Below are 23,108 nucleotides of genomic sequence, written 5' to 3'. Positions count from 1 at the left end.
TTGGTAAAATAGTATGCTGGAAGCATTTATGGTAGTACTGAGCTCACAATTTAAAAAAACACACCATTTCACAAATTCTAGAATATAAATTTTATTCCACAGTAATTGAATCATTTCCGTCAACTCAAAAGCAAAGGGCCATAAGCCACTTATGACTCCAAGAAGCTGAATCTGCCTGCTAAAATTCCCATAGCTATGCTTGTTGTTTGTGGTATCCTGTGAATTTACTTTGTTATTTATTCATAATAATGCAAGTATTATTATTATTATTATTATTATTATTATTATTATTATTATTATTTCATGTATATACCACCCTTCCACCTAAAAAAAAAGCATAAAATGCACAATCACTGAATAAAATATATAAAAATTACAATATATGAAAATAGAATTACACAACCAGCATTAGAACAGAACTATTAAAGCTCCAGAGCCAGTTTATGTTCCAAATGGTCAGGAAAACAGACCCCCCCCCCATATGGCATCCAAATAATGGCAGTATGGGGAACAGCCATCCTTCCCTGAGGAAGGAGTTCCATAACTGGGGCCACCACTGAGAAGGCTCTGTATCAAACCACCGCCCCATGGACTGTGCCTACTGCTGAGACCACAAGCAGAGCCTCCCTTGCACCCATACATATCAAGTAAGATATGCAAATCACTTCTGTTTGGGGGAAGGGACAGGGAGATGTGTTTTTTTCTTTTCCCCTGTCAATGTGTATTCCACCCTATTCACAAGGGGAGCTTTCAACAGCCAATGGTTGCATTTCACATTGCTTCTAAATATGCAGAAGCAGATCTGGCAAAGAGATCAAGGAAAATACGACAAGTGTATGCATATTTCATGGGCAAATCACAGTTAAATTATAATGTTGGGGAAGAGGCATTTTATTTTATCAGACTGGGGCATGAATGGCAATTATCTGCTTACATGAGCCACGGCAGTGCATTCATTCTAGTGTTGGCAAAGATCTCAGTCGAGGCAGTGCGACAGGACCAATAAATTTTTAAGCTAGGCCAGATTGTGGAATGGACTGAGTTTTGTCTTCTGTGATCTTGTCTTTGAAAAACACCATGGGGGAACCCTTTTGGGCCTCACTAAAGAAACTTCTCTTCTATACATCTGGAGATTCTTATCTAGAGCCCTGGCAAGGAAACACACACACAAAGGGATTAAAAGATGTGATTAATTTGATCCCTGGATGAAAAACCTTTTCCCCTTATCAGTTCAGCAATAACATAGCTGTTAGCAAAGCACTTCAAAGCATTCTGGATCCCCACCACCCCCAGAAGACACAAGGAATGTCAGGAACTAATCTGGTTCTCTAATTGTACTATCAACCATCATTCCCTGTTTGTGGTCGCAGGGTGAGTGGCGGCGGGGTAGAGCTTCTGCCAACTATGTTGCAAAAAGTGTCACTCTTAATTCGATTGTGAAAGGGGCGGGGAGAATATCTTGAAAGTTGTGAGTGAAAATGATGAAAAACAGACCCAATTCGACTTCCTGCTTTTAAAAAATGGATGTAGCGAGGTCATGTCTAAATTTGGAACAACTTGAGAGCTTCACTGTAGTGAATGATCCGGACAAGAACCAACTTGAATCTAAGTAAGACGACCGACTGGCTTGTAGGGAGAAGCTTGTAGCTTCTTTTTTATTGCATGAGGTAAGTGTCAAATGAGTGCCCTGACTTGTTTTTATCTTTTAGGAATTTCCTTCGTGAAAGTAAACAAGATGTTGAATAAGGATTTTTTTTAAAAAAAAAAGCATCATGTACATTCAGTTTATCATAATGCATCTTCAGAGCTCAAAAGACCTTCTTACAGGGCAAACTGGTTGGACAAACGTGAGGGTCTAGAATTGCTCAAGAAATGGACTGTTGTTCAGTTGGATTGTGGGGTTGTGAGTTAAATTGCAATTTGTGTGACTGGAAAACAAAAACAAAAAACACTTCATAAACTATACATTTCCATCTGTCTAGGAACTTATGTACAGTGGTACCTCTGGTTAAGAACTTAATTTGTTCTGGAGGTCCGTTCTTAACCTGAAACTGTTCTTAACCTGAAGCACTACTTTAGCTAATGGTGCCTCCTGCTGCCGCCGAGCGATTTCTGTTCTTATCCTGAAGTAAAGTTCTTAACCTGAGGTACTATTTCTGGGTTAGCGGAGTCTGTAACCTGAAGTGTCTGTAACCTGAAGCATCTGTAACCCGAGGTACCACTGTAGAATGCATGTCATATGTGTTATTCCTTAATGGGCCCAATTTACTGTGACAAATCACCTGAGTGGTTTTACCTTTGTGGAAATGACTTCCACCTGATTTTTAATGATCCTCTGCAGATCCCCTTGCCTCCCAAAACAGCTGCTCCAGAGTTTTGAAGTTGCCTCTGGAATATGGAATATGGTGTGGACAACTACATGAGAGATGGAGTATCTGTGGAAATTTGGCATTCTAACTCGTGGAAGTGGAAATGACTTTTCCTAAAGCATTCTTTCCCAAACTTGGGTTTCCAACTCTAGCTAGCAAGACCAGTGATCAGGAACAGTGGTGGAGCTTCATGCTCCGGCACCGGGGGGGGGGGGAGTGGAGAGCAGGCGGGGGCAGGGCTGGCACACATCCTGGGGGTGTGACATGCATTCTAGGGGCTTGAAGGGGCATGGTGCCCAGTGCAGGCGAGGGGGCAGCTGCGATGGCACCCCATTGGGATCATGCTGCCAGGGGCGGTGCGCTCCCCCCACAATCCTCTTCCTCCGCCAGTGGTCAGGAATGATGGGAATTGTAGTCCAAAAACACCTGGAGGTCCAAGTTTGGGAAACGATGTCCTAAGGCAAAGCCACAATTGGATATACTGCTTCTATTTCACTATGTATGCATTTGGTGGAAGAATCCAAGGAGTGGATAGGGTTCAAGTATTTTTACAGATTTCATAGCAGGTGGAGTTTGGGTGAATGATGGTTTCCTCACAACGGTGAGACAAGCTGCACCAGCCTCGTGTGTACAGCTCTTCCTTTTGACCAGGCCAACGTACAAAGTGCACAAGAAACGTGCAAACGTGTTTTCATATTGAAATCTCTGGCTAAGTGCAATGCAGTGGCTACACAGGTCTGGCTCAGTGTATCACCTATGGAATATAGGAGAGCATGCCTCATCTACCTGTTCCATATTCTTTGAAGGTTGAGCGTCAAAGTGTGACGTCAGTAGGATTGACTTCTAAGCAAGTATTCTTAGCATTGTTCGTACAAGAGCTCTTAAGTGGCAGAGGGTGAAATGAGATTTACAATTGCTTCATTCTCCTTCCAGTATTGTAAGTTCTAAGAGCATTATATATAAAAACCCCACAAAGCAAAAGAATGCGAAGTATGTATTAAATGGCTGTTGAGCAAAACCCACCTATAATCATTAAGCTTTTACGCAGTGTTACAAGTGTGTAGCTCCAGATTAGGCTGACTGCAGACTGGAATGAGCAACGAATGCTCTTTAAGCAGACGTGTTCTCTACTGACATGCCTGCTGTATCCTAGCACAGTCTCTAGCATTATTGCATGCATGCTTACGCAAGTCAGCATTTCACGGGGAACGCGCTAGGGTTTCAATGGAAATATGAATGAATAACCATGCAAAATGAATCCTTCTTGTCCTTTGTTTCCTGAGACTGATTGATTCCCCCCACCCTTTGGCAAGCGGAAGTAAAACACTTTTACTGCGTCATGGGACCAGGGAGGCATAGTTAAAAGTCAGGTTGCCTCTCACCACTGCCATCATAGTCAAAATATCCCAAACTCTGCAAAATCCCCAAGTATTTAATTGTACTGTATTGTGCAAAATCAAATGGGTGAGGATCTGTTATTATTTCAGCCTGGTGCTGTTTTACTTTCCTGTTTCATTAAAACCACTGGAAAACATAGTTTATTGTAAAACACAGTGTATTGGGAACACATGGGGGGAATTAAAACATTTTGGGTTGTTTTTGTGTGTGTTTAACCTTTCCAGCATGGAAATGCAGTTAGGCGAACAGCATCACCAGCTTCTTTTTGCCCAGTTTAAAGGGAAGGCTTAGAATTTTCAGAAGTAGAATGAATCTACTTTCATTCCTCTAAATAGGAGGTGCAGAACCTGTTTGCAGCCTGATGGCCACATTCTGTTTAGGACTACTTTCTAAGAGCCACCTGCCAATTGTGGGTAGGGTCAGAGGTACAGCCATGTGAATGCACGAAAACACCAAGGCACTGCACTGTATCAACTATTAGTAACTACCAGGAGGAGCTGGGTCCATGCATAGCTTCCCTGCAGCTAGCTCAGTTGGTTAGAGTGTGGTGCTGATGACACAAGGTTGATGACACAAGGTTGTATGGGACAGCGGCATATTCCTGTATCACAGGGGGTTGGACCAGATGATCCTCAGGGTCCCTTCCAGCTCTATGAATCACTAAACTGCAGGTTCAAGTTCTGGACTGACTCCATCCACCCAGGCTGGCCATTGGACCTTCCTGTTCCAATTGAGCTTTGCTTGAGCAACAAGACATACTCGAGCTCATGTAGGATTGGGGAATACATAGGATGTTGGATTTCAACTCCCATCAGCCCCAGCTAGCATGGCCAATGGTCAAGGTTGATGGGAACTGCAACCCAAGAAAAGCTGGAGGGACACAGGTCCCCATCACTGAATCTGGGATTTTTTTGGACCTGTCTCCTGGTTTGTCCTCCACTCCTGATTCCTGTCTTGCTTCTCAGCCTTGCTTCCTGGTTCAGACACATTCTTTAATCCTGACTATATGGACGTGCTCATCCCAAGCTGCTGCCCACCACAGTCCTGCCCTAATGGTAGCGGGTTGTGGAGAAATTACGTTTTTTTTCCTGGAACCCCAAGGGCAAAACTGGAACCCCAAGGGCACACCTGGAACCCCAAGGGCAAAACCTTTCTGGGTTTTAAATAAGTGAATGGGAGGCTGTTGTAGAGTAAATGAATGCAACATACAACAGAAAGAGGTACGTTTTCAGCTGGCGATAATGTGGGAAGGGAATCATTGGACTAGAATGCTTAGTTTGAAAACAGGGATGTTGTATATCTCTATTTTTGTCTGGGAAATGTTACAGGGATATGATGCATTCATCCAGAGAAAAAGATGAAGCAGAAGTGAGGCATGATATAATTTTTCCTTGCATTGTAGTTTTAGATTGTAAAAAGCCTATCGGCCTTTTGGAGTGCCGCTCTATTGAAGGGAGTATTAAAGAGGGAAGCCCTCCCTACTTAAACAACTGAGACATAACTTATTCCACTCAGGACACACCCAGCTGGCATGCAGAAACACAGGAGCAGGAAAAGCAATAATTATGGTTTGCATTCAGCTTACCACCCGCAAATTTAGTTCTTTTTAGGCTTGATTTTTGTGTTGAAAACAGTCCATCCTGTAATGGACAATGTAACTTTGGACATAGCATGGCATGCTAGGAATGGTTACAGGAAATAATTCCATCTCCATCATTTATCTCCTCTCCTTCCTCCCCCACCCCAAATTTGCAAGTAAAACAAAGAACGGTACAGTTGGACTCTGTTTTCTAATCAGCTTTGCATTCTGTTGTTAGTATTTTCATGACTGGGAATTAGGGATGGGGAGAGATTCCACTCAGTTCACATTTAAAGGGGAACCTACAAAACTCACACTTTCAAAAACAGCGCACAAACTGAAACATAGCCATATTTTGAAATTTGCACTTCTCTGAATTTTGCAATGCAGATTGCCCGCCAAGCAATTCATGCCAAAACATATATACCAAGGTTAAGTGTGCAAAAAATCCATAAATTAGAGAAAAATGCATGTTAGGGAAAATTCCTTTGCAAAAATGTGTATATTGTGGCAAAACTGCATGCAGAAATGTGTGTAATTGGAGAAATTCTCGCTAAAATGAATTTTCATGTGGAAGTGTGGAAAACTGATCTGAAGAGTGGAAAAAATGAGAAACTGTAGCCAGTGGAAATTGATACAGTCACCCATCCCTATAGGAAATGGATGGATTTGAATGGATTCCAAACAAAGCCTCTGTTTTTATTAAAAACATGTATACCCTGCCGCTACAAAAAAGTAGTATTGAACCATAGAATTGTAGGGTTTTAATGAACCATGAGAGTCATCTAGTCCAACCCTTTGCAATATAGGATTCTTTTTTTTTCCCCAAATACATTTTTATTAAAATTATATACAAAACATACATATAAAAGAGAAAAAGAAATACAGAAAAAATTACAGAACAAGGGTCAATACAACAAAGATATACAAGCCAACTTTTTCCTTTCTCCAACTATACAAAGAAAATAGTTTGGCTACATCATACGAAGAAAAAAAAAAAGACACAGCTTGAACTTCCTTCCATCCTTTTGGTAAGTATCAAATATCTACTTCCATTACGTATTTGATTTTTAATCTATAATCCTAGATTCACTCGCTGGTAGTATTGTTCTAGCCCCGCCAGTTCACATTAAACATTTATTCCAATATAGTTCCAGTATTTACTCCAGTTTTTCCGAAATTTCTGTTCATCTTGATCTCTTATTTTACCTGTTAGTTTATCAAGCTCAGCATAATTTACCATTTTAATCTGCCAGTCATTTATGCTGGGGATGGTTTCCACTTTCCAGTATTGTGCCAACATAATTCTCGCTGCTGTGGTGGCATAGAGGAATATCGTCTTGTCTTCCTTTTTGATTTCTTTACCCATCATTCCCAGCAAGAAGGCTTCGGGTCTTTTGGGAAAAGTGTATGATATAGGATTCTATCACTCAATGTGGGGCTCAAACCTGCCACCCTGAGATTAAGAGTCTCAAGCTCTACCAACTGAGCTATTCTGACTGCAAGATGGATGCCACCTTCTGAACCTCATCTATGCCTATTGCATAAACATGCATATATGAATCCAAACGTAAGGTGTTCCAGCAACATGTTGCTTATGGGACACAGGTATGCTGAATAGATGTGCCCAAGACACTCCCAAAACCCCTTCACGTAGAATGCAGAATGTGGCTTAAAAATATATATATTATTATTATTTTGTTAGATTTGCTTTTAAAAAAATATGAATCAATTAGGCATCCCTATATGGCAATAGTAACATTTTTCATAGTATGGGAAAGGGGCACTCTAGCTTGCTTCCTTCCTCTGGCCTGATGAGAACAAAACATTAAAATGAAAAGATCTGCCTTTTTAAATACCATACTGAAGTGGCTTTTCTTCTTACAGCTGTTTTGGACACTCTGCACCTTCCAGTGAAATTATCCAGAATCTTATCTGTTTGGGTTACAGCTTTTTCTTACTTAACACATACTGTCATAACTTCCAGAGTTTGGCAGGCTTTTTAAACAAATATTGTTCCTGAAGATCCTGCTGGTTTCAGTGTTTCGTTTCTTTAATGCTCTTGTTTGTCATTAATGGAATTCAAGCACATCAAACTGATTGAGGGGAAGAGGGCAGGGAAAATAAGTTTTAAACGCATAAGTGACCTTAGTAATAACACCGGAAGCTGCCTTAGAGACCACTCAGACCATTGGTTCATCTAGTTTGGGATTGTCTATACCAGTGTTTCCAAAACTTGTGTCTACAGCTGTTTTTGGACTACAGCTCCCATCGTCCCTAGGAAACAGGACCAGTGGTCAGGGATGATGGGAACTGTAGTCCCAAAATAGTGGGAGACCCAAGTTTGCGAAGCACTGGTCTACACAGACCACCAGCAGCACTCCAGGGTTCTCCCAGTTAGTGATGGGGAAGAAATTAGATTCAGTTCACCTTTAAAGTTGAATCAACCCAACTAACACTTACACTCCAAAACAATATGCAACCCAAAACACAGCCGTCCTTTCCAATTCACACGTCTCCCAATTTTGCAATGCCACTCTCCAGCCAAGAATTAGGCACAAAAATATGTGAACTGGGGTAAAGGGTGCCTTAAAATGCACATGTTTGGGGAAAATAACATACAAAAATATAATTGGGGGGAAATTAATGTATGGGGATATGTGCTTTACAAAAATGTGCATGTTAGGAAAAATTGGACACACACCCCGTCTATATCTATCTGTCTGTCTGTCTGTCTATTACATTGCCCAGAATGGTTGGGGCAACCCAGTCAGATTGGTGGGGTACTACTACTGCTAATACGGGACGCGGGCGGCGCTGTGGGTAAAACCTCAGCGCCTAAGAGTTGCCGATCGTATGGTCGGCGGTTCAAATCCCCGTGGCGGGGTGACCTCCCGTCGTTCGGTCCCAGCTCCTGCCCACCTAGCAGTTCGAAAGCACTCTTAAGTGCAAGTAGATAAATAGGTACCGCTTTATAGCGGGAAGGTAAACGGCGTTTCCGTGTGCTGTGCTGGTGCTGGCTCGCCAGAGCAGCTTCGTCACGCTGGCCACGTGACCCGGAAGTGTCTCCGGACAGCGCTGGCCCCCGGCCTCTTAAGCGAGATGGGCGCGCAACCCTAGAGTCGGACACGACAGGGGTACCTTTACCTTTACCTTTTACTACTGCTAATAATAATAATAATAATAATAACAACAACAACAACAACAACAACAACAACAACAACAACCACTAAAATGCTGATTTGCAATTTCTAAAATTGCAAATTGGCGTGGAAATGTGGAGAACTCAAGATTGGAAACAGAGTAACTGGGAGGAAAGGGATTTAATAGATTCACCCTTTGCTACTCCCAGCCCTATCTGAAGGTGCCAGGAATCTGAGACCACCTGCATGCAAGATGCTTTGCGACTGAGCTAAGACCCTTCCCCAAGGGTCAGAATTTGCTTCCATTTGAGAAAAGTAATAGCAGTTACCATAATTTGCCATGCCACTTGTCTCCGGAGTGGCTGTATGTATGCAGGCTCATTGCATCCTAAAGCCGCTGGATATATGACAAATACCCAGGTTATCTCCTGCTTCGACTACTGCAATGCACTCTATGTGGGGCTACCTTTGAAGGTGACCCGGAAACTACAACTAATCCAGAATGCGGCAGCTAGACTGGTGACTAGGAGCGGCCGCCGAGACCATATAACACCTGTCCTGAAAGACCTACATTGGCTCCCAGTATGTTTCCAAGCACAATTCAAAGTGTTGGTGCTGACCTTTAAAGCCCTAAACGGCCTCAGCTCAGTATACCTGAAGGAGCGTCTCCACCCCCATTGTCCAGCCCGGACACTGAGGTCCAGTGCCGAGGGCCTCCTGGCGGTTCCCTCATTGCAAGATGTAAGGTTACAGGGAACCAGGCAGAGGGCCTTCTTGGTAGTGGCGCCCACCCTGTGGAACGCCCTCCCATCAGATGTCAAGGAAATAAATGACTATCTGACTTTTAGAAGACATCTGAAGGCAGCCCTGTTTAGGGAAGCTTTTAACATTTGATGAATCATTGTATTTTAATATTCTGCTGGAAGCCGCCCAGAGTGGCAGGGGAAACCCAGCCAGATGGGCAGGGTATAAATAATAAATTATTGTTATGATTGTGATTATTATCTCAGGAGCAAGGGTTAAAGCCCCACGTGGGCAAAAGATTTCTGCATTGGAGCGGGTTGGGCTAGATGACCCTTGTGTTCACTTCCAACTCTACAATTCAATGATAGCAAATGCAGTATTGAGGAAAAATAGGAAATGGGGCTAGAAGTCATGGAGGTTGGCTGTACCATGGAAATGCTACTCAACCAATTCTCCCCACTCACCCTGTGATTTTTCTTACTGCTTTCTTGTCTCCTATCAACTTGGAAACTTTGCTGTTTTGAAAATGTGCGTATAATATATTATCATATAACTTTTATGTACAAAATTCTACTTTCATCTGATTAAATGTTACAAGAGAAAAACGGGTTGTCCCGGGAAAGCATTTTTATTTATAAGTGTGCTTGCCAGGGAACTTAAACATATGGATTATTTGGTCTCTCCCCCCCCCCCCCGGGTAAATATTGAACGCATTCTTCAGCACTGGGCTATGGCACCGCTGTATTTAATCTAAGATGTTCAACTCCACTCCAGGCTGAGCAGACCTCAGGCACTTGCCATGAAAACAGAGAGATTTGTTCTAGTATGTTACTTAAACACAGGTTTGTGTTGACCTGGATGTGGGTGAGGATTGCGTGCCACGGTTGCCTAACAACTGCAAACAAATGATTTATCCACACGCCAACATGAGGCAGAACTGGGAAGAGGTAGAAGAGAGGACTGCGAGCTTTCTTGTAGGGAGGTCACCCTAGATAGTGATATTGGCTATAAAGCTGTCCAAAGCTGATTCAGGACCAGCCCAGACTATTTTGCTGCATGACGTGAAACTCAAAATGGCACCCCCTTCCAATTCCACATGCGGAAGCCCACCAGACTGGCAGCTGAATCATACTTTAACCATCATTCATTTGACCATTCTGGTGCAAATTAGGTAGGTTCATCTTTAAATGCAAACTGAATCGCATTTCTCCCTGATCCCTATCATCATCATCATCATTATCATTATTGGTCTTTTTCACCTGTTGTTTGGTTGTCTTAACTGTATCTTGTTTTGAAACTGTTTTGTGGGTCTATGGACCGCAATAAAGATATATAGATATAGCTATAGATATATAGATATAGATATATTATCATTATGTTAGTTAATTTTGTATACCATCCTTTATTCAAGGATCACAGGATGGTTTGCAATATAAAAACACACAAAATTACACAACATAGTAACAAGCAAAGACAATACCTCCCTAATAATCCCTACCCCTGGGGTTTCTGGTTACACCCATGATGGGGGATGTTCAGGCAGGGGATAGGGAGAAAATGCGGCATAAATCTCCCAATGCTTCCCACTGGGGTCTGGGGAGCAGTGATGGAGCAAGCAGATCAGGCGCCTGGGGCGGCGTGCATGCCCTGCATCCAGGCCAGCTGCCCACTGGGCGGGGCCAGCCAGGGCAGGATGCTTTGCGGGGTCTCTGAGGAGTCTACCTGCTTCCTCCCACTCAGCTTCCCTATAGCTGAGGGGAAGTGGTGGGCAGACCATTTGGGGCAGTGCAGAGCCTGCGTGCACCCAAGCCACCATGTCACTCCCAGGAGAGATGTGTGGCTCGGGCGTGCTGCAGGCCCCACGGTGAGTGCTGCCCGCCATTTTATCACCCCCCTCAGTGGGGACACCCAGGGCAGCCCGCCCCCACCGCAGTCCTCTTTCTCCACCCCTGCTGGGGCGTTCACTGTAACCCACAATGCCACATAATCCCATGTCTGTCAACTTCCTCACTCTCCTCTGAGGCAAAGTGCCTCAGGACACAGATTGTAAAGGTAGTGAGAAGGCAAGAACTAAGCAACTGCAACCTCCTATTCCACTTGGAATTAAAATATATGTTTCTCTCCTGTCAGCAAAGCACGGTCTAGATTTTCTGCCCAAGATGCCAACGTGTTTTGAGCTCTGCATAGTGTTGTTTCAGAAAAAGGAACTACTGAAATGTGTGAGGCTCAAATGGCCAGTCAAAATTCTACTCACACTTCCAAGTACACTGGCTTGTGAGGAAATTTCTGTTCTCCCTAATGGACACGAATAATATAAACAGGAAAGGTGAACTGTACAGAATCTATTCGCTTGTTTCTCCTCCTGCATTTCCAAGAGCCCAATTACCTCTGGTTTGACAAATGAAACAAAATTACCTTGCGCTCCATGAACAGTCTTTGAAAATACATGTATCTGCATTTCTGAAAGGAAACACCTGTTGCAATGCTGGCTCTATTTTTAGCTAGAAGCAGGCATGAAGGAAAGCACACAGACATCTAATGCTTACAATGCCTCCTGAACAAAGCTAGACTCATCTCCATGAGTTCTCAAACATCCGCAGAATACCTCTTATGCCCTTCCCTGGCACTGGGCTCCCTTAATATTGGGCGCAAGACGGGGCCTCAGATCTTTAATAATAATCAATGTCCTTCTCTTACTACATCCCAGTGTAGATGAAGGTTCAGTTGAGAATGCTAAGATCTAGTTACGAGGCTCTGTTTGATTTAAGTCACCCTGTCCTCAAATTCTCTTTAACCCCTTTCCACGGTTAAACAGTCACCATCAGACCTGGCTTTCACTTCTGTATATAGTAGCTAGTCATAAAACAGTCTCTGCTTCACAGTGGTGGTTTGTTTTTAGTTTAAAAATCCCAGAATCTAATCTGAACCAAGGTGCAATTTTAAATATGTCTAACCTCACCCTCCTGTCAAAGTGGACTATAGTAGAATGGAGAGTTCTGAATGAGGTCCATTAGTCGGATCCAGTTCCACCTTCTTGGTTAATGATGAGGAGGGCAGTGGCAAAGAATTAACCTCACCTCTTCACGCCATTATCCAAATTGCAGCCCCTTCCCAACCTCCCACCTATTTTCTTGAGAAATATAAATACAGTATGTCAGGACTTCCAAACCCAGATCTCGCACATCATGTCTTTGTCTGGCCTTGAATCAGAATGAATCAGAAATTCCTCATGTTGAATCTTTCCTCTTCCAACATCTCCTGACTTGGGCTTGGTCAAGTGACTCTTACCTTCAGACCATTTACCATGTTGAGAGACAACCTAATTTATAGCCTTGAAGGAAATAACATGGAAATGAGCATTGGACATTCACTGTAGTTACAGAAGTGGCTTTCACATTGTGTGAAAGCTCAAATGTAGTATGGAAATCTTTGTGAGCATGGAATTAACTGCCATGTGCACACAGTCTATATAAGAGCACAAGAAGAGCTTGCTGGATGATGACCAATGGCCCACCTAGATGACCAATGGCCTCACAGTGACCAACCAGATGGCTGGAGGAAACCTACAAACAAGACCTGAGCACAAGACCATTCTCCCTTCCTGGGGTTTCCAGCAACTGGTATTGAGAATCGTTACTGCCTCCAACCATATATAAATTCTGAGTGTGATGATTAATCAGTCAGATGGGAGCTATGCTGGAGGAATGCTTGGTGCAGACATCTAAAGGACATTTGCACTCTTGAGTCTCCCACTCCTTTCAACCTATCCTTTGCTGCAACTGACTGCTTCAGTTGTTGCTGTTTAATTTTTTTTTTTTTAAACACTCTGGCTTTTATTTGACATATTAAACTGTTTGGTAATGGTATTTATGTATAGTTGATGCATTTTGTAGCTCCAGGGAAAGAAAAACCAAGGCCACCTTGATATTGGTTCAGGTATCATAATTCATTTCTCAGAAGGCTACAAGCCATTAATAGCAGGAACATATCTCAGAATGTTTTTCCAGTTGGGCCATTCCCAGGACCATGTCGATTACAGCTAGTTAATGATTACCGTGAATTTGCATCACTCCTGGAAAGAAACACACAAGATTATTGTTCTGGCAGAATACGCTCTTCTGTTTTATGGAAATGGCTTTCTATTTACTTTCTTCTTTCCTCATACTTTCTTTCCCCTTTGCCAGTACTTGGAAGGTTAGGGGTAAGGACAGTGGGCTGGCAGGAGGTTAATGCCCAATCCGTTAAGCACCTCCTTTAAAGAAGATTATTGGACATCCAATTTGCAAAGGAGAAACTCCAACTCTAAAATAAGCTGTAGGTTCCAGTATTATCATTATACTGAATAGCTGCTTGGAATCTGTCCTACTTATAACCAAGTGTATATTCCTAGGAACTGGGAAATCAAAGGCAGTTGGGCACAAAGCTAGTAGGAGTTAAATTATCTGTGTAGCGGGGGGGGGGGAGAGGACTTCAAACAGATTATTGAATTGAACTTTAATCCTACAGGGAGACTGTTGGGTAGCAGGATTTTGGCATAGGTAGCCATAGCATGGGATGTTTGCCCTTGAGTGCAGCGTTTTGAGACACTATTATAATCTGCTGTATGTGAGCTCTTTTAGTATTAGTCACTGTCAGGATGACTTTTAGAGGTTGCTGCTATAACATGCAGAGTCAGCATAGCCTAAAGGATAAATAAAGGCAGTTAATGGGTTCCAGTCCTAGTCACAGACACACTGCAGTATGTGGCTTTGGGAAAGTCACTTAACTTCCCTGCCCTTCCTCTGCCATCTTGATTCTTTTTTTTATATAATATATTTATTAGCAATTTTTTAATTTAGTTACAATTCCAATAAACAATACAATATAACATATCTTTTAACATAGTCTTCTTAACTTCTTTGGACTCCCTCACATCCCCCGCTCCTGCGTTCCTAGCCAAAAGAAAGGTTTCCCAGCAAATTTATTCCCTTATTTCCATTCTTATTATCTAATTTTCCAATATTATATCTCTATTTTTTTTTTAATATCCTTTATTAAATCTTAAAGAATTAAATATAACTTAAAATTTTTCCAAAAGTTTATCTTTTCTTAAATTTAACTTATCTTCATATATCACATCCTCTATCTTAATGGTGCCCAGTTGTTTATATTCTAGCATCCTTCTTAACATTCATATAATTTACAATATTTTTGTAGATAAATCTTAAATTTCTTCCAGTCCTCTTCCAACGTTTCTTCTCCCAGGTCTCGGATTCTGCCAGTCATTTCAGCCAATTCCATATAGTCTGTCAGTTGCATCTGCCATTCTTCCAGTGTGGGTAGATCTTGAGTTTTCCAATGCTTAGCGACGAGTATCCTTGCTGCTGTTGTTGCGTACATAAAAAAAGTTTGGTCCTTCTTTAACACCTTCTGGCCGACAATACCCAAAAGGAAGGCCTCTGGTTTCTTAGGGAAGGTATACTTAAATACCTTTTTCAACTCATTGTATATCATTTCCCAGAAAGCCTTCACTCTAGGGCAAGTCCACCAGAGGTGAAAGAATGTTCCTTCACTTTCCTTACACTTCCAGCATTTGTTATCAGACAAGTGGTATATTTTTGCAAGTTTGACTGGGGTCATGTACCATCTATATATCATTTTCATAACATTTTCTCTCAGAACATTACATGCTGTGAAATTCAACCCAGTAGTCCACAACCTCTCCCAGTCCTCAAACATGATATTATAACCAATGTCCTGTGCCCACTTTATCATAGCCGATTTGACCGTTTCATCTTGTGTGTTCCATTTTAACAGCAAGTTATACATTCTAGAAAGTACCTTAGTTTTGGGCTCTAGAAATTCAGTTTCTAACTTCGATTTTTCCACCTGGAATCCTAACTTTTTTATCAAGTTTAAAGACTTCTTTAATCTGAGCGTAATGCAACCAATCTCGCACTTTGTCCTTCATTTTTTCCTGACTCTGCAATTTCCAATTATCTCCATCCTTTTCTAAAATTTCCCAATACTTCGGCCACTTGGCCTCCATACTGAGTCTTTTCCGGGCCTTAGCTTCCAATGGTGAAAGCCACCTTGGAGTTTTACTTTCCAATAAGTCTTTATATTTTGTCCAGACATTAAACACTGCTTTTCTGCCATCTTGATTCTTGAGATCGCATATCCTCCAACATTTCTCTGATGAAAATGAGGACATCCTATTCCATAATAATAATAATAATAATAATAATACTCTGCCCATCTGGGCAGCTTCCAATATGTATGAAAACATAATAAAACATTAAGCATTAAAAAAACCTTCCCTATACAGTGCTGCCTTCAGATGTCTTCTAAAGGTTGTAACGTTACTTATTTCCTTGGCTCAGGGGTTGCGTAACTCCATACCCTCCAACATTTCTCCCAATGAAAATAGGGACATCCTAAGGAAAAGCAGGACATTCTGTTTTTTTTTTAAATGATATTTATTAAAGTTTCCAATAAAAACATATAAACACAAACAACAATAAAAACATACACAAACAAAAGACAGAAAACAAGTATAATTTCAAACCTTATTTTCTTAAACCTAACTTCCCCGACCTCCTCATACCTCCCCCTTCTGTATTCTAATTTCATTATCGAATCAGCAAATCCATTCCCTAATTTCCCATAGTTTTTGATAATTCTGTTCTTTTTCCTTAATCAACACCCCTGAAAACCACATAATTTTTAAACCCATGTCATTCTAACCTTCATTAATTTTATAGTGTTTATTAAGATAGTCTTTAAATTTCTTCCAATCTTCTTCCACTGTCTCTGTCTCCTGGTCTCGGATTCCGAGACCAGGAAAAGCAGGACATTCTGGGATCAAATAAAAAACCGGGATGACTTCTGTAAACCTGGGACTACCCCTGGAAATAAGGGATACTTGGAAGGTCTGAGATAGGCCCATTTAATGTCGGTTCAGGTGGGTGGGGGTTTGGGGGAGAGAATAAAAGGGATTTGCACAAACCTTGACTTTTCTCGCATACTTTTCTTCCCTACCCAGCAAATGGCCAGGGAAGGAGAAGACCACTTTCCCCAGAGGTCTGAACTAAAATTAGACCAAGGCTGAGGGCCATAGGCTTTTACGAGTGATTGATTGGTTTCACAATTCTATTCATGGGAATCTGATTGGAAAACTCATTGCAATATGTGTTATCAGCACAACAAATGACACAATTGTCTTTCCACCAACGGGCTTGGAATTCTACCTGCTCAGTACATCCTTGTGATGCAGGCCAGCCTTGGCTTAAGTGGTTCTGCTTTGGTCGTCTCAGCATCAGTGTCGGAGAGTCCGAGTAGTCATTGAAAAAAGTGGGGCTTCGTTCATGGGTCCATCAGTTGTATCTATAGTGAGGAGCCACCAGTACATCTCAGGTGGTTGACTTTCCGGAGCTAAGTGCTTCAACTGTAACACACCGGTTTTAATAATATATTATCAGTGATACGCTGTTGCCACACAAAAAAGGAAATAATTAGCTGATGACTCAAATGGTAAACATGTCAAGCAAGGGAAAGGCAGTTTGAACAAGAGCTGTGGCATGTTTATTTTTTCCAGTGTTTTTATTTTATTTTTTGGTTCTGTTTAGAGAACTGAGAAGACGGTCTGCTCCTCTGATTTCCAAGGAGTTGCCTCTTCTCCCTTAAATAATCATAAAAAACACAACTCTCTCTGTTGCTTTTTACATGATGCAAAAGGCCAGAGAAGTAGCTTTTCTCATTTGCTTACTTAAATTTATTTATTTGCAAAAATATCTATACCACCAACATTAGGAAGAAAAGAACATGCCAGTGAACACCATGGAATCAATAATTTTTATTCTTGACTCTATGCTGTCCATTAGTGTGATATTTTACATTCATAAAACAAGTGCAATTTAGGCCACAAATCAGTAGCTTAGTACACCAAGATAGCTGGCCAAAAGTATCTATAGATTTAAATATATTCATAAAATAAGAAAAATGATTTATTTAAAAGGTTTTTTTCCTTCCCTCACTTCTCTCCTTTTTCTTCTTTATGTATTTTTAAATATTTTTCTTTTCTCAGTTATTAGCAGATCTATAATATTCTAACAGATGGATTCATGATACCTGTTTCTATGACCCTGTTTGATTTGTGATCTGTGTCTCTTTCCCCTCTTCATTTATTTTCAGCTTTTCGTTGTACTTTGATGTACTTTGTGTACTTTCACAATGTGGCGATGAGATAATGCTACTATATCTCTCTGATTGCATGACGACACAGAACTCAGCAACACTGAATTTTAAAAAGCGCTTTATATGTGTTATAACACTGTGACACCAGCTGGTGCTGTAGAGTCCTGTCTTTTGCCAACGTGATTTTCGTTTACGAAGTTTAGAATGCGTTTTCCTGAAATGCTTTTTTGATGTGTCTAGATCCAGCCACAGAAACATATTTTTGAGCAATAAAAAAGAGAGAAAAATACGTAGCGAACACAGGGAGCTTAGGAAGAAAATTAAGCCCAGGTGGAATCCTTCAGTATATCTCAGGATTTATTTTCACAAGCCACACTTTCCTGAAACTTTCCCCAACATCACAGAAAATAAAAAGTGAATGTCTCCAATGTGCTTTCGCTGGCATCTGAAATATGGTGTAAGTGCTTACTAACACCTCTCCAAAAAGTGTTTCCAAACGGCAGCGCTGCCAAGTCAGAAAGGTGGAGCTCTGAACCATCATTAATCAGGTTTTGTAACTCTGTTGGTGCAGCAATTAGCCATGACATGTTGAGTCAAGTGGTCTCTGCTTTCATGTACCCGAATACTAAATCTCACCATCGAACCTTTTATTAAAATCAACTGCTCTTTTGCTGAATGAATCGTCTGCAGAATTGAAAGGTCATTGTGTTTGGGTTTTGTTGTTGTTATTAGTTTTCTACAGCAGAGTTAGCTGGACTTCATCATCCCTCGCCAGGGCAGCTGATGGTCAAGGATGATGGGAGCTGCAGCCGTACAACATCTGGAAGACTACAATATCTCCACCCCTGCTTTACAGTAGCACTTATGCGAGTTGCCTTGGGGCGAAATCTGTTTTCTTTTGATCAAAGGAAAACATGATTGTGTTCAAAGAATATTTAGAAAGGAGAGTTAGCTCTAACAGCAACGCAGCACAATTATCCTAACTGTGGGTCGGGGAGCTTCTGGTTATAATTTTGTACATAATGGAACTCCTTGTTTTAATGAACCATCATGCACCATCTTGAGGTAGAATTAGGGCCTCCACAATCCTCTCATGCAAACTGCAAATAAAGAGGTATAACAAAGTAAAAAACTTAAAACAAAATGGTTAAAATGGCAGATGAGCAGAATTAGATTATCATTAAAATTGTGGATGCCAGGGAGAAGTCCTCACAAACATGTAACAAAGAGATGGGGAGCCTGTGGACCTACTTACATTATTGGACTACAACTCCCATCATTCCCGACTATTGACCATGTTGCTGGGGATGATGGGAGTTGGAGTCCAACAACCTTTAGCGACCCACAGATTCTTCAACCCTGGTTATAACAGTTTCCTAGCATACCAAGGTGCAAGTTTATAAAATGCCCCTCACTGTCAAAAAGACACTATGGGTTGCTGAAGGAACGTGCACGACCCTGAGTGCAGTCCTATGAAGGCCGAGGCTGCTAAACTATGTAAAAAAAATTTAATTAAATTTGAAAGGCAAGGGAATTGCTTCACGCCCACAGCAGTACATTTCCTTGGAGTCATAGCAAACTGTTAGAAACAGCTGACTCATTAAGTAGACAATGAGTCAGAGCTGCATCTTTTAAAACTTCTCACACAAAGATAGCCTTGTGCAGAAGAAGCACATTGGTGGTGCAGATGGGCGGGAAGTCAGTGTATGCAGGGCCTGTTAGAAAATTGGCAATGCCGCTACAATTTGCTATCAGCAGACTGTGCACCTTGCCAGTGGTTTTATGCAAACATTGGGTTCTCATGTGTATATAGAGGCATGTTATTTGCAAACAGTGGGGAGGTGTAGGCTTTGTCGTGGGATTCCAGAAGCCTGTTGCATAGTGACATGCTCTTTCCTTTTCATTGCACTGAGCCGGCTAAATTCCAAGCCAAATTGGGTGCTCAACACCTTTTGCTCTTGCTGTGCAGAGGTGTTCCCCGTACGTCAGCTTGCATTCATTCAGGTGATTCATTCCTTGTTCCTTTTCCCTTTTCGCCTTTTCCTAATCTAGTACTTACGCGAGATGGCAGTTGAGTTTATTTGGCCCACTTTCTCCTTATGGCTAAACTTTGCTCACATTCACTTCTATGGATTAAAGAAGGTCAGGAAGAAGAGCTGACTGGGAGAGAATGTGCCTTGGTCCTGTGACCACATGTCTGGACCTGACACCGGGTTAGATTGGCACCACCTTCTGGGCAGGGGGCTAATGTGGGATAGGAAGATAAAAGGGGGGCATGGGAAGCAGACTCAGGGGGTAGAAAGCAGGAAACACAACTGCAGGAAATCCAGGGTGGGTTTGCCCTCCACTGGAAAAGGGACCCATAGTTTGTGGCCCATGTCTGTCATCTCTCACCATCTCCCTCTTTGCCTCCCCTAATGGCACCAAGAATAGCCCACCTGAAGCAAACTGCCACACCTTGTCTCTTGGCAGGGCTACCTCTGAATCCCTGCATAAGTAAAAATGTTTTAGCTCCTCTGATTCAGGTGATGAATCAGAGCTTGAAGAGACATGAAGAAGGAGCTACAAGGAGCATCCAAAGGTCTCTTGGGTGAACTATTTTTCATCCAGATACTTGGGACCATCATTTTCAATGATAGTAGAGACATTGCTTCTGGCATGCTATGTTGACAGTTCCATTAAAGAACCACAGAGCTCCAGGAAATGATCCAAGTTAAGACCCAATGTCATTGAAGAACACCTGCTCCCACATCTCGTACCCGGCTAGGTGATAAGCCTACTGTGGGCCCTCTCTGGGTACCCTGTCATTAAAGATCAAGCAGGTGGTGACTAGGGAGTAAGATATTTCAGCTGTGATGCCCCAATTATGGAATTCCCTCCCCATTGAAGTATACCCATTACCAACTCTGTTATCTTTTTGATACTGAGGTGGGGAAAAATATTTCTGTTTTCCCTGACTTTATAATTACCTCTTATATACCTGTGGATTTATTATATAATTTGCCTTGTTGTTGTATATAGAGATTTTTGTTTTCCTGTTAGGTTTTCCTTGTTACTTTTTATCATTTTAAATTTGCGTTGTAATCTGTCCTGGGAGAGGAGATCATGAATGGGTGGCACAGAAGTGTTCTGGATAAATAAAAAGTCAACGAGATGACATACTTTGGAACTCTTCATTCCCATGGCTAGGAGAAAGCTCTGAGTCTTAACTGTTTAAACAAGCCACACAATCAGATAATACCCCCTCTGAGAGAGAGAGAGAGAGAGAGAGAGAGAGAGAGAGAGAGAGAGAGAGAGAGAATCTGCATTGATATTGGTGTGTTTGTTGTGTTCTTCATAGGAACATTTCAACAGGTTTATTCCAAAGGCTGATGTACACAGTCTGAATGGACCAGGAGGCTGGGAAAAGGTGAAATTGGATTAGATCCAACTTCAGCTAAAGAAAAGAAGGAGACTCTTGCGTCATTGGTCTTCAGGACTTATTCTACAAACAATAACTGGCAAGTCAAGGGATGGAGGGGAAAAATACTTCAGGACTGCAGCATATTGGCTTCATAACGCCAATCTGATGATTGCCTATATACAGGTACATTGTTGGCACCTGTTGTTGTTTTTTTCTTAATGAGAGGTAGATGTCAGATAGGACACAGTTCTTAACACACTGGTAAACAGCAGTAAACTACAGATTAGAATTTTCTAGTTGTGATATGAAGACAGTTCACACAGGAACTGATTATTATCTCTTGAAAGAAGTCGCAGCTTTTTGCAGCCTGTGTTAGCCTATTAGAAAGCGAGTGAGCCGAAGGGAGATCTTTCTTCCCTGTTCGCAGGATGTCAGCACTGTATTAAGTTCATGGCAAGAAAAACACTCTTGAGGAAAAGCAGATATCAAGGGCTTTTGAATGCATGTGAATCCATAAACTTTTAAGATTCGAAGGAAGAAACAGTGGTGGGTTGGCCCTATGGGTGTCCCAGGGGGGCAGCTGCCCCAACTAAATCAGTAAAAAATAAATAAAAAGCTTAAGTTCTGCCCCCCCCCCCACAAAAGCCTGCTCTCCCCCCCAACAAAAATCCTGGCTACGCCCATGGTTGGTCCTGATTTTTTTTTTAATTCATACTTTCTTTCAGGTAATAAACATGAGATAATGACTCCATCAGAGGTTACACCGTTCTAACCTCCAGAATTTGAGGATGTTGAAATTGTACATACAAAAATGAAACAATAATGTATTTTATTTTTAAAAAACCCAAGTATAGCGCTCTTTCTCTAGCTCTCTCTCCCTCGCTCTCTAATGATAAGCACACAATGGGTCAACCTATGTAGAACATCTTTAGCTTACCACAAAGTAGCACCATCCTTTAAGACTTCTTGCTTTGTTATCAATGTAACACGATAAGGTAACAATGGCCACATAGCAGGGAGAGGGGCCTAAATTTTACACACTGAATCAAATTAACCCATTATTCCTTTGAGTACAGGCTTCTAAGACGAATAGGCTTTGGTTTAAGCAATGTAACTACATGCCAACTAGGCCAGAAATGGATACAGTATTTCTTTGTAAACCAGCCACTGTGTTTTCCATATCTCAGGTCAATCCCAGCAACCAGTCCCACAGGGACATCCCTGCAAAAATGTTCTGTAGGCATGGCACAGGGAAGAGGACATGAACCTAGGGATGGAAGTTCTGGTTCCTTGTCAGATTTTGGAGATCCTTGGTCAAGATCCTTAATCTAGAAGAGGTGAGGACTGAAAAGTGAGAATTCTCTCATGCTGCCTCAGACTCTATTGGATGCTCCATGGAAGAGTGTGCTTGTGGAGCAATTAAGGAGCAATTCCTTTGGCTCCTTCCCCTTGAGCCAGCTGTGCCCTGGCTTTACAGTACAGAGAATGTCCCTCTTAGTACAGAGAATGTCCCTCTTGACAATCATTAAGTATCCCTAAGCAGGGAAATAAACATTTAATAACTAGTTGTTGCACATGCCATGTCTTGTTCTTGAGGAGCACTATAAACACCCTAGCAGTGGTCAGGCTGATGAGTCATCCACACTAGGGAGCCAGTGTGGTGTAGTGGTTAAGAGCGGTAGTCTCGTAATCTGGTGAACCAGGTTCGCGTCTCCGTTCCTCCACATGCAGCTGCTGAGACAGCTGCTTGAGACAGTCACACTTCTTTGAAGTCTCTCAGCCCCACTCACCTCACAGAGTGTTTGTTGTGGGAGAGGAAGGGAAAAGGAAATTGTTAGCCGCTTTGAGACTCCTTAGGGTAGTGATAAAGCGGGATATCAAATCCAAACTCTTCTTCTGACTATAAGAAGTGCTTGAAAAATTTACAAGAGCAGGATCAATATACTTCCCACCTGACAGATTCAATTGACCCACTATTAGGCTGCTGGATCCACTACTTGACCCAATACTAGACTGCACTGACTAGATGATATCCTTCTAGGGTTTCACTTGCCAGACAGGTTACTATTTTTATATACGGTACATGCAATATTGAAATGCTTTTGCGAGTCATTTAGAGGTTTGTAGTTTGCTAGGCGCTGGGAGAGCTCATTGTTCATTTTCTGAAAAGGAATTATTTGTACTTCAATTAGTAAAACATACTGAATTCATTAGCCGTACTGGCCATAGTCTAGAGAAGCAGACACGCCGGATCTTGGCGTTCAACTATGATTTTTCTTCTTTTTAATCACAGCAGG

General features: G+C 41.8%; 1 long non-coding RNA gene across 1 annotated transcript; it reads left to right on the top strand.

Annotated features, from left to right (window-relative positions):
* Positions 1–1,534: 1,534 nt before the first annotated feature.
* On the top strand, positions 1,535–22,230 carry LOC309336021. Its single transcript, XR_014153861.1, has 3 exons — positions 1,535–1,667; positions 20,749–20,994; positions 21,999–22,230. It is a non-coding gene; the product is annotated as an uncharacterized lncRNA (long non-coding RNA).
* The last annotated feature ends 878 nt before the right edge of the window (positions 22,231–23,108 follow it).

The sequence above is a fragment of the Podarcis erhardii genome, assembly GCF_964252035.2.
Source record: "Podarcis erhardii genome assembly, chromosome: 1".
NCBI classification, from domain to species: domain Eukaryota; kingdom Metazoa; phylum Chordata; class Lepidosauria; order Squamata; family Lacertidae; genus Podarcis; species Podarcis erhardii.
This window is presented reverse-complemented; position numbering and strand designations above follow the sequence as displayed.